Raw genomic sequence first — 13,932 nt, forward strand, 5'->3', positions numbered from 1 at the left:
GTAGTAACCATATCTAGTCATAAGGATCAAATTTGGCTAGATATTGAATAGTTTCTATGGGATTCTACAACTCATAATGTTGAACCCAGTTTTTTCATGTTTGATGTACTTAGCACTTCATCTTTGTCCCCAAGATTCCCCTTGGTAAGAGATGTATTATTCTTTTCACATGCTCCATGGCTCCTTATGAACCTAAAGGAGAGTAGGGAACTAAGAAAACATGCATATATTATTTGTATTGAGCGTGGCTATAGAAACTTTGACGATAGGTTTGCAGAATGGTAAAAATTCAACTTTTTTGTACCTATTTCTTTTGGCAAAACAAAAATAGTGAGTGAGAAGGAATCATATGTTCTGATCACCAACCCATTGAAGTTAACTAGGGAATTTATCTCAAGTCCTACAAAAATCCCTAATCTTATTTTTATGCAACAAAACGTAAGAAATGACTGTTTTGATGAAAATGTACTGGTCCATCAACTTTGGAGGCTTGGTGTGACCAAAAGATGAGAAATTTTACAAGTTTCTTATTTTTTCCGTGTGTAGTAGGCCTTGAACTATAACCTCATGAAAGGATTTTACAAAATGAGTGGATCTACTATGGTCTTGGAGGTTTTTTCAAAACCCTGAAAGGACACTTTTATGTCCTGTTAGGTTACCAACCTAGTGTTAAGATATAGACATGTGCTTTTAGATCTATCTCAACACGGGGCCATTAGTAAAGGGGCCCAAATGAGAGATGATCTATTAAAGAGCAAGGCTAACCAATGGAGCATAAGACCTTAGGGTTAACTTCATTGAAGACCTCCAATAATGTGTGTAAAATTCCTTTGACCTTAGGTAAGCTAGGGCTGATCTTGAGGCGCGGGAACCCGACCTAGCTCGAGGTGCTTGTCATGCTTGATGACTAAGGTGCTTGAGGTGCTTGATGATTGAGGTGCTTGAGATGCTTGAGGTGCTTAATGATTGAGATGCTTGAGGTGCTTGACATGCTTGAGATGTTAGGGTTGCACTTGAGGTGAGAACCCAACCCAAGCTTAAAGTGCTTAAGGGCCAAGCTTGTGGTGGGAACTGGGCCAAGCTTGTGGTGGGAACTGTGCCTATGCATGCGGGGTTGAGGTGTCAAAAAGTCAAAGATTCAATCCCTACAAGGAGGGGTCGAGCCCTACATGAGGGGGGATGAGAGAGAACACCCTCACACAAGGCATGCATGGTACAAAGAAAGCAAAAGGGACACTTGTCAAGTTCCTCCTCATGTTGCCCTCATTGTGTGCCTGAAGCCTATTGGTTGGCCACCCAAGGGGTCCAATGATAATTTAGGGGATTTAATTAATTGATTTTTCATTTATCAAGTCCTCTCTCTCAAAGGGGAAAGGGGGACACTTGTCTTAAGGCTACCCTTGCTGCTTGTAATGCCTCCTGCTTATGATTGGCTAGGCCTGGAGGGGTCCAATGAGCTTAAAGAATGAGCTACAAGCGGGGGTCAACCCAAGAAAGCTAGGGGGTTGCTTAGGGGGTATACTCACCCACACACACTCACAAACACTCTCATTGTGTGCTAGGCAAGGTGCAAGAACTCCCTCTCCTTCTCCAAGCAAGTAGAGGTTGAGAGCCTACACCAACAATCTTGGATATGGAGTGCAAATCCAACCAAGAGCCATGCTTCAATGCTTAAGCTTTCCATCTTCATTACTATGCTATTATGTATGCTAAGCAAGAAGAGTGATGATAAGTGAGGAATTATGTCTTTCTCCTATGGAATACTTCTTCTTCCTCTTCCCTACCCTCATTCCCTTCTAGCTCTCTCCACCTTCAAAGGTGATTGAGGTCTTGGGACTGAGGCTTGGGATAGTTAATGATTTCTACAAAGTGCATGTTATACTTATTGTAAGAAGGCTAATGGTTTATTGCAAGTAGATTAGTTACTTAATGCAAGTAGATTAATTGTATTGCAAGGTAGATAAATTGTTGCTTTAGGCACAAGTTGATGCATAAAAATATACATCTTCATGCACTCAAATGATTTAGGGAACACAAAGACTAATGATGTTCACAAGTTCTTGATTGTTTTCAAGCTAAGATTGATTATTGATATTATGCAAAAGCTCGGTATATGAAGCTTCCACCTTCATACTGCCAAAGAGGTCTCAAGGAACACAAAGATTGTATTGTACCAAGTCTCTCTTAATGAGAGAATCTATAATACAAATGCCTTTTGGAGGGGTGGACCGGCTCCACATAAATCCGGTCCTCAACTGTTGTCAAATTCTCTAAACTCTCTCTCTCTCTCTCTCTCTCTCTCTCTCTCTCTCTCTCTCTCGCAAAGGTATTGCTCATGCCTAGTTAATTAAGTGTTATGATTAAGTTGCTACTGCCAATTAATTCCACCATCTATGCTCTCAAAGTTGCTCACTCTAATTCTCTTAATTCCGCTATTCTCTAAGTTCATAGGCCATTTCCATTACATTGGTATCAGAGCATTTGGTTTCTCTTTTCTTTCTTAAGAAGAGAGGTCCTTAAGTAACCTATAAATGGTTGATGTTGTTAATTATATTAGGCTAAGTGGAACTGGGATTTATTATCGGTTTTGTTGAACCGACTATGTGGGATATGGTGCACACCTCGGGAGCTTTGGACTTAAGAATGGAGTCTTTTTAGACTTGCCTACGGCTTTACCATTATTGAGCCATAAGAAGTCCGAAAGGAGCTAGCCCTCGGCAACTCTGCTATGTTAGACATACTCCTCTATTCTCTATAATTAACCACTTTGAGACGTGGGTGTATATACTTAAGAGCCGATTTTCAAAGGCTAAGAGGAGTGGCAACTAAGGTTTTGAATTGCCAAAGCATACACTAAGTACATACATAAATTTTGTTAACATGGCTGACAATAATCAAGAGAGTAGAATGAACATTGATAGCTTTGATTTTGCACATGAAGGTGCTAATGATGATGCTCCCATGTTTATCAATTGTCTTGTTTCTAAGCTGCAACAAGCTATGGGAAACCCATCCCTACAAGGTGAAGTTTTCCAAAAACTTCATAGTTATGGGATTCTCCAAACTCCCCCAAAAGTGAGAGCACCTGAGAAGTCTCTTCGAGAGATTTCCAAGAGAGGGCTCTCTACGGTGAGAGTAGAGGAGAACCCATACGAAGCGCTTAAATGTTTACTAGCGGGCTTACCTCCATCCAAGAAGAGAGGTGAAGTCTCTACTATAGAGCCTTCACCAAGAGAAGGAGAAAGAAGTGAGTCTCCCAATAATTCTGAAGATGTGGCTCCAAGAAGACGGCAGCCTCAACGATCTCCAACTCCCCCTAAGAGAGAAATATTGCCGGAAAGTCCTCCTCCTCGTTATCACAAAAAGGAAGAGAGGTACCAAAAGAAGGAAAAGGAGAGAAAGAGGTCACCCTCTTCTCCATATTCATCACCTTCCTCATATTCCAATGAAGGTAGCGGCTCTTCTCTCAAAGAGCCCAAAAGGAAAGGCCATCGCAAGTCCTATCCGGTATGGAGAAGGTCCAAGAAGCTGAAGAAGTTCAAGGAGGGAGGAAAGGACACCACTTTTCTTACCTATGATGGTACCTTTGGTGCTACGGACAAGATCTTGGCCTTCATCCAACAGTTTGATGTGGCCTTTGGTGATGAGGACTTCATGGAGTCCTCTAAACTGCAGCAGGTATCTATGCATTTTCAAAGCTCTGCTCGTCAATGGTGGGCTAGCCTACGAGCCCAAAGGAAAGCTCCAAGGACATGGAAGGCTTTAAGAGCCTCCATCATGAAACAATTTTTGGCAAGCAACACCAAAGACAATGTCCTTACAGAATGGCAAAGCTTGAAACTCTCTCCCTACGAGTCTATCCAAAAGTATGTAGATAAGTTTTGGGATTTACTTCTCAAAGCCAGTTTCTACAAAAAGATAGGCTTTGAGGAGCAAAAGCAACAATTTTGTGCGGGTCTTTTTGACGAGATGGCCGAGTATATTAACTCACAAAGGCCTAATGCCATATCGGCGGTCATACACCATACTATGGTCGCCTCTCAAATCAATTTCCAACAAGGGGTTAAGAGAAACTCTAAGCCCATGGAAGTGAAAGATCAAAATGAGCCTAGAGGAAGGAATAATACTCAAACTTCCTCCAAAGGCAACTCTAGCAACACCGATAACAAAGCTAAGGAGAAAGGAGTCTACAAAGGTAAGAATAGACTCTCTCCAATAGAGCTAGAGTGTTAACGTAAGGATAACAAATGCTACAAGTGTGGACAACAAGGGCATGTTTATCGTGCTTGTCCCCAAAGAAATGCATGCAACAAGCCGCCTTGAGTTTCTATGCTGGAAACTCCCAAAGAGGATGCTCATAGCAAAAGTCTTTTGTTTTTCCTATGCTAGGGATATGTACATACATGTTTTTCAGTCGCGGGTAGCATCCTATCCCTTGTAAATATGCATGATTTTCACAAGTTAATGAAAATCTATATATTCATATACATGATTTTTGTTAGAAAGTCTGTAAATGAACTCAATGTTTCAACCAATAACAATAAAAATAAGACGGGAATCAAGAGGAATTAGAATTTTCTACATTCCTAAATGGATTCCAAAATGTTTTTATTGATGATACCCCCGTAAGCTATCTCCACAATGAGGGGACAATGACCATGCAATGGAGCTTTTAATGATGAAGCTCACTGCTGCGTAATAAGCCTCCTTATTGAGCTTTATAAGCTCCACAAGAGGAGTTCAAAAGGCAATAGAATGAACTGGTAAGTTTTGAGAGAGGTTAGGCTTTCCTCTAACCAAAAGAAAAGTGGATTTTTTTAAAAAGAGATTCAATAATTAGGTCACATTATCCCTAAAGGTGGCATTTGTATGGATCCACAAAAGGTAGAGGTAATAAAAAGATGCCCTAATCCAAGGAGTCTACATGAGTTGCGAAACTCTAATGGTATGAGTGCATACTAGAGATGCCTCATAGGAAAAAATCATGCTTATAGCAGGTCCAATACATGACTTAACAAAAAAGTACGTTAAGTGTACATGGACTACAAAGAGAGAACAATACTTTTGAAAAGTTCAAAGAGAAACTTATCTCTCAACTTATTCTTACACTACGGGATCTCTCAAAGCTATTTGAGGTCCAATGTAATGCCTGGATGCATGCCTTCAAGCAAAAATTTGCTTCAAGAAGGGAATACCATAGAATACAAGATTCAGAGACTCAAATCCAATGAGCGAATGCTAAAAGGAACTACGAGCTGTTTTACATGCCGTTGACACATGGAAGTACTTCTTGCGGACTCCATCCATGATACAAACCAAGCTCTTCGACAATCAAATGAGGTGGGCAAATTCCTTTTTGCAATTTAAATTTTACATTGCTCACATTGCTGGCAAGCACAAACATGTAGCCAATGCACTTTCCCGATGGCCAAGGGTAGATAGGGTATCAATAGCAACTTACAATGAACTATGTTTTATGATAGTTAAATATGCTTCTAACCCAGGCTTTAGGGATATAATAATAGCCTTTACAAATGGAAGAAAAAGAACCACTCACGTTAGAGGATGGTTATCTTCCATACCTCAATAGGCTATATCTTCCTCACTTTCCATGCTCCTCCTATATGCGGGGCAAAGAGGAATTCGAATTTATTCTTTTAGGAATAAAATCATACTTGTATTGGCTTACCAAGAAACAAGAACATACAAGAGTATGTTTCAAAATGTATGGTATACCAAAAGATGAAGGATGATAGAAGGACCATGGCTTGCCAACATCTAATTGTGTCGGATAGAATCCTACCATGACCACTAATTTCTGATAGAGTCTCTATCAGAACTAGAGTAACCGTCTTATGTTGGCCTACTATTCCAACGGATGGCGAAAAGGAAAATCACAAAACTAATGATCCTTGATCTACTAAAAGCTTGTGATTCGAGGTAGATCAATGCTCAAAATGGGAGAAGTACTTACCCTAACAACAGTATGTCTCTAATAACATGAACATACTTCTAAGAGGAAAGTACCTTTTGAGGCTAAAGACGGAAGATCCAAACTTCCCTTGTAGCTTAAGGTACCTGGGAAGATCTTCATGGAAAAGGAGTATAGCCGAGGTCAAAACAAATCTTTTTAGAAGATTAAACAGGCTATATCCATCTATTAGCTAGGCAAAAGAGGCTCCTGCCATTAGGCATAAAAGAGCCTTACTTTAAAGAAAAAGAAATGTTTCTTTGGGTCTTACTTAACAATTAAAGTTTCCCAACTATTGGCTCATATATATCATTTTTCATGAGAGCCTATTCGAGCCTTATTAAGGAGAGCCACCAAATAGAGGCTATAGATGTAGACCCATTAGAGATCGAGGATGAAGCAAACGAGCTCCAACCCAAGTTCATCCTTCGTCAGGAACTCAAGGTATTAAGATATGGTAAGATTACTGACAGTATCTTATTTAAGTTAAGAATTATCCTTTCAAAGATGCTAAATGCATGCAAAGAACATAGCTCAAGGATAATATGAACCTTGTTAATGATGCTTACAATGACACAAAAGAGTAAGCAAATGTAAAAGAAATGCATTTTAAATGATCCATGTTTTTGTCTTATAAGACTCTCTTTTTATGTTTCGTGCACAAATTTTAAGAAGTATACATACTTAGGATCATGTTTGTGGTGACTACGTCTCCCAAACACCAAGTAGAACTTGTCACTCTACTTTGGAAGTATGATATGGACTAAAAAGAGCAGACATGCTTGCGGCAGACAATGTCTCTCAAGCACCAAGCGGATTAGTCATCCACTCTGGAATGATGTCGTAGGGTAAAAATGGATCCTCTACCCGCTAAGACCAATGGATTGATGGGTGAGACTTTACCATATCTATCTCATAGTCAAGGACGCCTATGATTGCAAGAGAGAGGTAATGTCATAAAAACTAATATCTAACCAACCCAAATGATTTTCTCATATTAAACTGATCACTTAATGTGGGAGAATAAACGGGAACAAGGGTTAAGATATAGACATGTGCTTTTAGATCTATCTCAACACGGGGCCATTGGTAAAGGGACCCAAATGAGAGATGATCTATCAAAGAGCAAGGCTAACCAATGGAGCATAAGACCTTAGGGTTAACTTCATTGAAGACCTCCAATAATGTGTGTAAAAGTCTTTTGACCTTAGGTAAGCTAGGGCTGAGCTTGAGGTGCGGGAACCCGACCCAACTCGAGGTGCTTGTCCTGCTTGTCATACTTGATGACTAAGGTGCTTGATGATTGAGGTGCTTGAGATGCTTGAGGTGCTTAATGATTGAGATGCTTGAGGTGCTTGACATGCTTGAGATGTTAGGGTTGCACTTGAGGTGAGAACCCAATCCAAGCTTAAAGTGCTTAAGGGCCAAGCTTGTGGTGGGAACTGGGCCTATGCATGAGGGGTTGAGGTCAAGTAAGATGCCTGGTTGGCATGCGCATCCATGCGTGTGCCAAAGAAGCCTATTATGGTTCTAACTTGTAGGCAGTTGTGTTACGCGATGAAGGGCCCTCCAAATAAAATTCCCTTTATAAGGCCTGTGCGGATTCTTCACTAAGTGCTCCCATAAGGGAGAGTTCTTCTCTCTCTCTCTTAATCACGCTCATCGTCGCTTGGATACTCTCTCTCACTCTCTCACTCACTCACTCACACACACACACACACACACACATAAAACAATAGTGGCGAGAGGCTTCTCTCTCTCTCTCTCTCTCTCTCTCTCTCTCTCTCTCTCTCTCTCTCTCTCTCTCTCTCTCTCTCTCTCTCTCTCTCTCTAGCGCCGTAGCCTAGATACACATACACACATACGTGGGTGCAAGTATGGACGCTTGGGACTCTTTGGAAAAATGTTGAGCAAATGCATGCATGAGGAAAGGCCCCCAAGTTGCACTCATGTTGTAGAGTTAGCTCCCAATTTGGTGACCAGTGTTCGGGAAAAGTGTGCCTCAATCTAGCCTTGAGCCGGTTGAAAACTCAAAACAACCAGTCGAATGGGAGCGGAGGAAGGGGAAAATCCGCTTGAAAATTTTCAGAAAATAGATTCAAAAAAACATTTGGTTATTTTGAAAATTCCTCTTTGAATCTACCCTAAAGGGAATTTTATATGTTTGCAAAATTGACTTTTCTCAAAAATTGTTGGTGGCATATGTTAGTGCTCATTGTTGTAGATTTTTTTTTCTTTTTAATAGCAAAACTCACAATTGTGAGTGAATTAAATTGAACAGCCCAAAAAATTACAAGGTCTTGTCATGCTCATGTCAAGCCATGACAACATCCAGGGACCATAACTACATCGGCTATCACGGAAGCCATCCGTACCAACCCGCCCCCTCATCCTTGATACATAAGGTCCATAATCTTGTCATTCTGAGATCTTTTATTTACCGATGGCCAAGACTCGCCCCCATCCTAGGCATTCCATCTGCTGACAACAAGGCACAAGTAGCCCTAGACCAATCCTCCGAGTGATGCTTGTGGCGCCCAAGTGTCCATATTAGCACTTTGCTTTCTTGTATAATTTCTGCGAAGCTTGCCACCTCAAAACCTCCTTCAAATACACGGCGGTTCCTTGTTTTCCATACATTATGTAAGAAGAAGTATTTGACGATCTAGGTGCTGAAGAGAAATGCAAGACTACCTGAATCCTTACCTCCAAGGAATACGACAGTCTTGAAAAAACTAGTTTTCGATGTTCTTTGGACCCACTTGCATATTTTCCCTGCAAGGCCTTTGATAGTTGGGCAGTCCATGGTGGGCCAGATCTTCACTAGCCAACCTGCATCCCAAGCATCGATCTGACCCAATCCCTCTCTCCTGAATCTTCACCCCCATTGGTAGAGCACCCCAAATAACCTTCCATAAGAAAACCTTCATCTTTGAGAGCATAATCCCAAGCATCGATCTGACCCAATCCCTCTCTCCTGAATCTTCACCCCCATTGGTAGAGCACCCCAAATAACCTTCCATAAGAAAACCTTCATGTGTTGTGTAATGGAAATGGCCTATGAACTTAGAGAATAGCGGAATTAAGAGAATTAGAGTGAGCAACTTTGAGAGCATAGATGGTGGACTTAATTGGCGGTAGCAACTTAATCATAACACTTAATTAACTAGGCATGAGCAATACCTTTGCGAGAGAGAGAGAGAGAGAGAGAGAGAGAGAGAGAGAGAAAGAGTTTAGAGAATTTGACAACAGTTGAGGACCGGATTTATGTGGAGCCGGTCCCCCCCTCCAAAAGGCATTTGTATTATAGATTCTCTCATTAAGAGAGACTTGGTACAATACAATCTTTGTGTTCCTTGAGACCTCTTTGGCAGTATGAAGGTGGAAGCTTCATATATCGAGCTTTTGCATAATATCAATAATCAATCTTAGCTTGAAAACAATCAAGAACTTGTGAACATCATTGGTCTTTGTGTTCCCTAAATCATTTGAGTGCATGAAGATGTATATTTTTATGCATCAACTTGTGCCTAAAGCAACAATTAATCTACCTTGCAATACAATTAATCTACTTGCATTAAGTAACTAATCTACTTGCAATAAACCATTAGCCTTCTTGCAATAAGTATAACATGCACTTTGTAGAAAGCATTAACTATCCCAAGCCTCAGTCCCAAGACCTCAAACACCTTCGAAGGTGGAGAGAGCTAGCAAGGAATGAGGGTAGGGAAGAGGAAGAAGAAGTATTCCATAGGAGAAAGACATAATTCCTCACTTATCATCACTCTTCTTGCTTAGCATACATAATAGCATAGTAATGAAGATGGAGAAGATGGAAAGCTTAAGCATTGAAGCATGGCTCTTGGTTGGATTTGCACTCCATATCCAAGATGTTGGTGTAGGCTCTCAACCTCTACTTGCTTGGAGAAGGAGAGGGAGTTCTTGCACCTTGCCTAGCACACAATGAGAGTGTTTGTGAGTGTGTGCGGGTGAGTATACCCCCTAAGCAACCCCCTAGCTTGCTTGGGTCAACCCCCCCTTGTAGCTCATGCTTGAGGCTCATTGGACCCCTCCAGGCCTAGCCAATCATAAGCAGGAGGCATTACAAGCAGCAAGGGTAGCCTTAAGACAAGTGTCCCCCTTTCCCCTTTGAGAGAGAGGACTTGATAAATGCAAAATCAATTAATTAAATCCCCTAAATTATCATTGGACCCCTTGGGTGGCCAACCAATAGGCTTCAGGCACACAATGAGGGCAACATGAGGAGGAACTTGACAAGTGTCTCTTTTGCTTTCTTTGTACCATGCATGCCTTGTGTGAGTGTGTGGGTGTTCTCTCTCATCCCCCCTCATGTAGGGCTCGCCCCATCCTTGTAGGGATTGAATCTTTGACTTTTTGAAGGAGTATCAAGAATGTGGACGGTGGTTGGAGCACCCTCTAAGAAAACATAAGGAGTCACCAAACTTGGAATTTTTTTGCATGTTCGCTACACATCGAGAAAATCAAAAGCATATAGGCTAAACATCAGGCAAGTAAAGGGCCCACTAGCATGAGTAAGGTGTGAGCACTATGTGTGCACGTGTGTGTGTGTGTGTGTGTGTGTGTGTGTGTGTGTGTGTGTGTGTGTGTGTGTGTGTGTGTGTGTGTGTGTGTGTGAGAGAGAGAGAGAGAGAGAGAGAGTCCCTACGTGTGTATGAGAGCAAGAGAGTCCATACTTGTGCTCAAGACGATACGACTGCCAACCAATATGTATAGAAGTAGATTGGAGGAGAGAAGCCTCTATCTCTTGATTGTAATAAGTAAGGTGTGTGTGTGTGTGTGTGTGTGTGAGAGAGAGAGAGAGAGAGAGAGAGAGCTGGGGGTGGGGGATTGAAAAAAGAGTACTAGGAACAATATCACAAGGTCTCAAGATCTATGCTACAAGTCTTTGATGATTTGAGTGCGTGCACGTGCGCGCACACACACACAGTGACATTGGAAGAACAGTCGCAATTGCTCTCAAATTTGTATCCATAGTCTTGAACTCGGGTGCACATTGTGTGTGTGTGTGTGTGTGTGTGTGTGTGTGTGTGTGTGTGTGTGTGTGTGAGAGAGAGAGAGAGAGAGAGAGAGAGAGAAGAAGAAGAAGAAGGAGGAGGAGGAGGAGGAGGAGGAGAAGAAAAGACATTACAACATAGTTGAAACAATCCAAAGATCTTTAAGATCCACTTGATAAAACTTGAACTCAAGTTTTGGATAGAGAGAGAGAGAGAGACAGAGAGACAGAGAGAGAGAGAGAGAGGACATATGATAAAACTGGATGGACACAAGGGATGATGCGCACATGTTGAGCACAACTTTTGTTGTGTGGTATGTTGTGCTGTGTGTGTGTGTGTGTGTGTGTGTGTGTGTGTGTGTGTGTGTGAGAGAGAGAGAGATTCATTTGAAAATTCCTAATAGAAATTATGTATTATCTGATAAGTGTTGAAATTAAGAGCTGTTATAAGTGACCTTAAAGATCTAGCCAACAAGTCTTCTTTAACTCACGATGTGTGTGTGGAGAGAGAGAGAGAGAGAGAGAGAGAGAGAGAAAGAGAGAGATTTTTATGAACACTTCCAAGAGACCTCAAGACTTATGTGAGGAGTCTTCAACTCAAGGGCATGTGGAGAGAGAGAGAGAGAGAGTCTTCTACAATATTCATCAAAGGTGACTCTATAGCGTACTTGAGTGCATGCAATGGTGCATAAGTCCACCTTAATTCCTTTGTCATGTTGGTGTTATCACATTAGTAGATGAAAAAATGTATTATCATATATGATTTTATACATTGATGCACCACCCAATGTATAATTGATATTGCATGACACGAACATAAATCCAACATTCATATTTTTGTGCTTTGAAAAAGAAGTTAGTTTTATTTAAAAAAATCCACTTCTTTTATGCCGCAGTAACGTGCGGGTCATGTACTAGTTTGAAATGAAACCTTTTCATTGAGCAATGGGTGACTTTAAGCCTTGTTGGCACTCATGTCTCTCTTTTGAGGTTGGTGTGTCTTCTTTTTCACACCCATTTTTGTTACACGAGAATGCACGATTGGAATTTTCGGCTCCGATCGTCAAAAAAGTTGAGATCATTCTTTTTGGAACGCTCACACGAGGCGAATCAAATGAGCTATTGACTGATTACGATTGAGCTCGGAGACCGGAGATCTAGGCTCCCTCTCTTAGGTGGCCTTATATTGGCCCCTTTACCCTATATTCATGTAATATTTTGAGGGGTATCCTCCACTAAGATCTCATCGTCTATCAAAATGTGTCCTCTCTATCCATGTCTTTCTCTCTTGGCTATGCATGTGTTGTCCTCGAAAAAATCATATATTTCATGAAATCACACCTGCGAACTTTTAAATTTACCTTTTATTTTAGGTTTGAAGGTGGAAAAGCATTAAAAATTATTCTTAATGGAAAAACCTCCCAAAATACCCCACTTTACCTCTAAAGGATTTCCCCTTGAGATCTAGTCGTCTATGAAGATCTCTTGATATGTGTTCTCTCTATCCATGTATTTCGTGATTGAATATGGCCGTGTTCAGACTGCACAGTCCATGCCAACTTTTTCTTAGGTGGACCAATGAGATTTGTCGCCCCAAATTGTGCCATTCACATTGCACGCACCTTGAATCCTGCATGGCACGCTAACTCACGGTCATTTCCATGCGCAGGCGTTTCGGGCTGCACATGCCGCCCATGGGTGGAACACTACAAGCTCAGCCAATGTATGTGTGTGTGTGTGTGTGTGTGTGTGTGTGTGTGTGTGTGTGTGAGAGAGAGAGAGAGAGAGAGAGAGGGGAAGAAGAAGAAGAAGAAGAAGAGAGTTTTAACGTCGTAGGAAACTATCCCAAGAGACCTTAAAAGATCTATCCCAGGAGACCTTAAAGCTCAGCCAATGTGTGCGTGTGTGAGAGAGAGAGAGAGAGAGAGAGAGAGAAAATCTGACACACTAACCTTTTTCCGCCATCCTGTGTGTGAACCAGCACTCAGTCAATCCCTGCGCGTGGAAAAGTGGAGGAGTTCCCTTGCGCAGTCTGAACGCCCCTATGCTTGAAAAATGCTCAAAAGAAACACAAATCTAATAAGTTTACACCCAAGTTCTTTGAAATGTACTTCGAAAATTTTAGATTTTGAAGGTGGAAAAAACTAGAAAATAAAGAGAAATTATTTGGGAAAACCTCCAAATATAATCAATTTACCTCTAAAGAATCCCATCTGGTTGTCTATAAGATCTTTTGATATGTGTCCTCTTTTTCACGCTTGAGTATATGCCTATGCGGTGCTCGAAAGAAACATAGATTTATTATATACACACCTATGAAATTTGAATTTTACCTCCAATTAATTTTAGGTCAAAGATAATCACTTTATTTCTAGATCCCCCTTGAGATTTCAATTAAGATCTCTTTATATATACACAAGAAGATTTAGAAATTTTCTAATGTAGGAAAAAGGGGTCTTTTTCAGTGTTTTTCATAGAATGCATAACATCGTGAGCTTCTACTTAGGGAGGCACTGCATACCTAGCTAGGAACGATTGGGGCAAGGGACCACCGGTCCCCCCGCTCATGATGTTGAGGTAAGTCACTATGTGGGAAATATTGTGAAATTTTGTCCAAAACTTCTTGTGATATGTCCTCCTGGAGTGCAATCACTATATAAAGTGGTAGAAAGCGTTTCATTTTCTAACAGGAGAGAAGCAATATGGAGTGGAGGAGAAATAGTTCGATGTTGGTGCTTCATGTATGCCTCTGCATGGTGTCATTGCTAGGAGGCAGCATTGTGGCCCAGCAGAACCGCAGCGCCGGGCAATAGGCATAAATTAGTGCTCATGTTTTGTGAGTCTCTTGTTTTGTGAGTGCCAGCTGATGATTGCTGGTGGCCACCACCGCCCCCACCGGCACATAAGTCCCGCCAGTCCATCTCCC

General features: G+C 41.3%; 1 long non-coding RNA gene across 1 annotated transcript; it reads right to left on the reverse strand.

Moving 5' to 3' along the window:
* Positions 1 to 11,862: 11,862 nt before the first annotated feature.
* On the reverse strand, positions 11,863 to 13,153 carry LOC147419343 (uncharacterized). Its single transcript, XR_015187193.1, has 3 exons — positions 12,959 to 13,153; positions 12,447 to 12,636; positions 11,863 to 12,347 (listed from the first exon to the last, which is right to left on the reverse strand). It is a non-coding gene; the product is annotated as an uncharacterized LOC147419343 (long non-coding RNA).
* Positions 13,154 to 13,932: the final 779 nt, after the last annotated feature.

Source organism: Adiantum capillus-veneris, chromosome 29 (genome assembly GCF_014529385.1).
Source record: "Adiantum capillus-veneris isolate H3 chromosome 29, ASM1452938v2, whole genome shotgun sequence".
NCBI lineage: Eukaryota > Viridiplantae > Streptophyta > Polypodiopsida > Polypodiales > Pteridaceae > Adiantum > Adiantum capillus-veneris.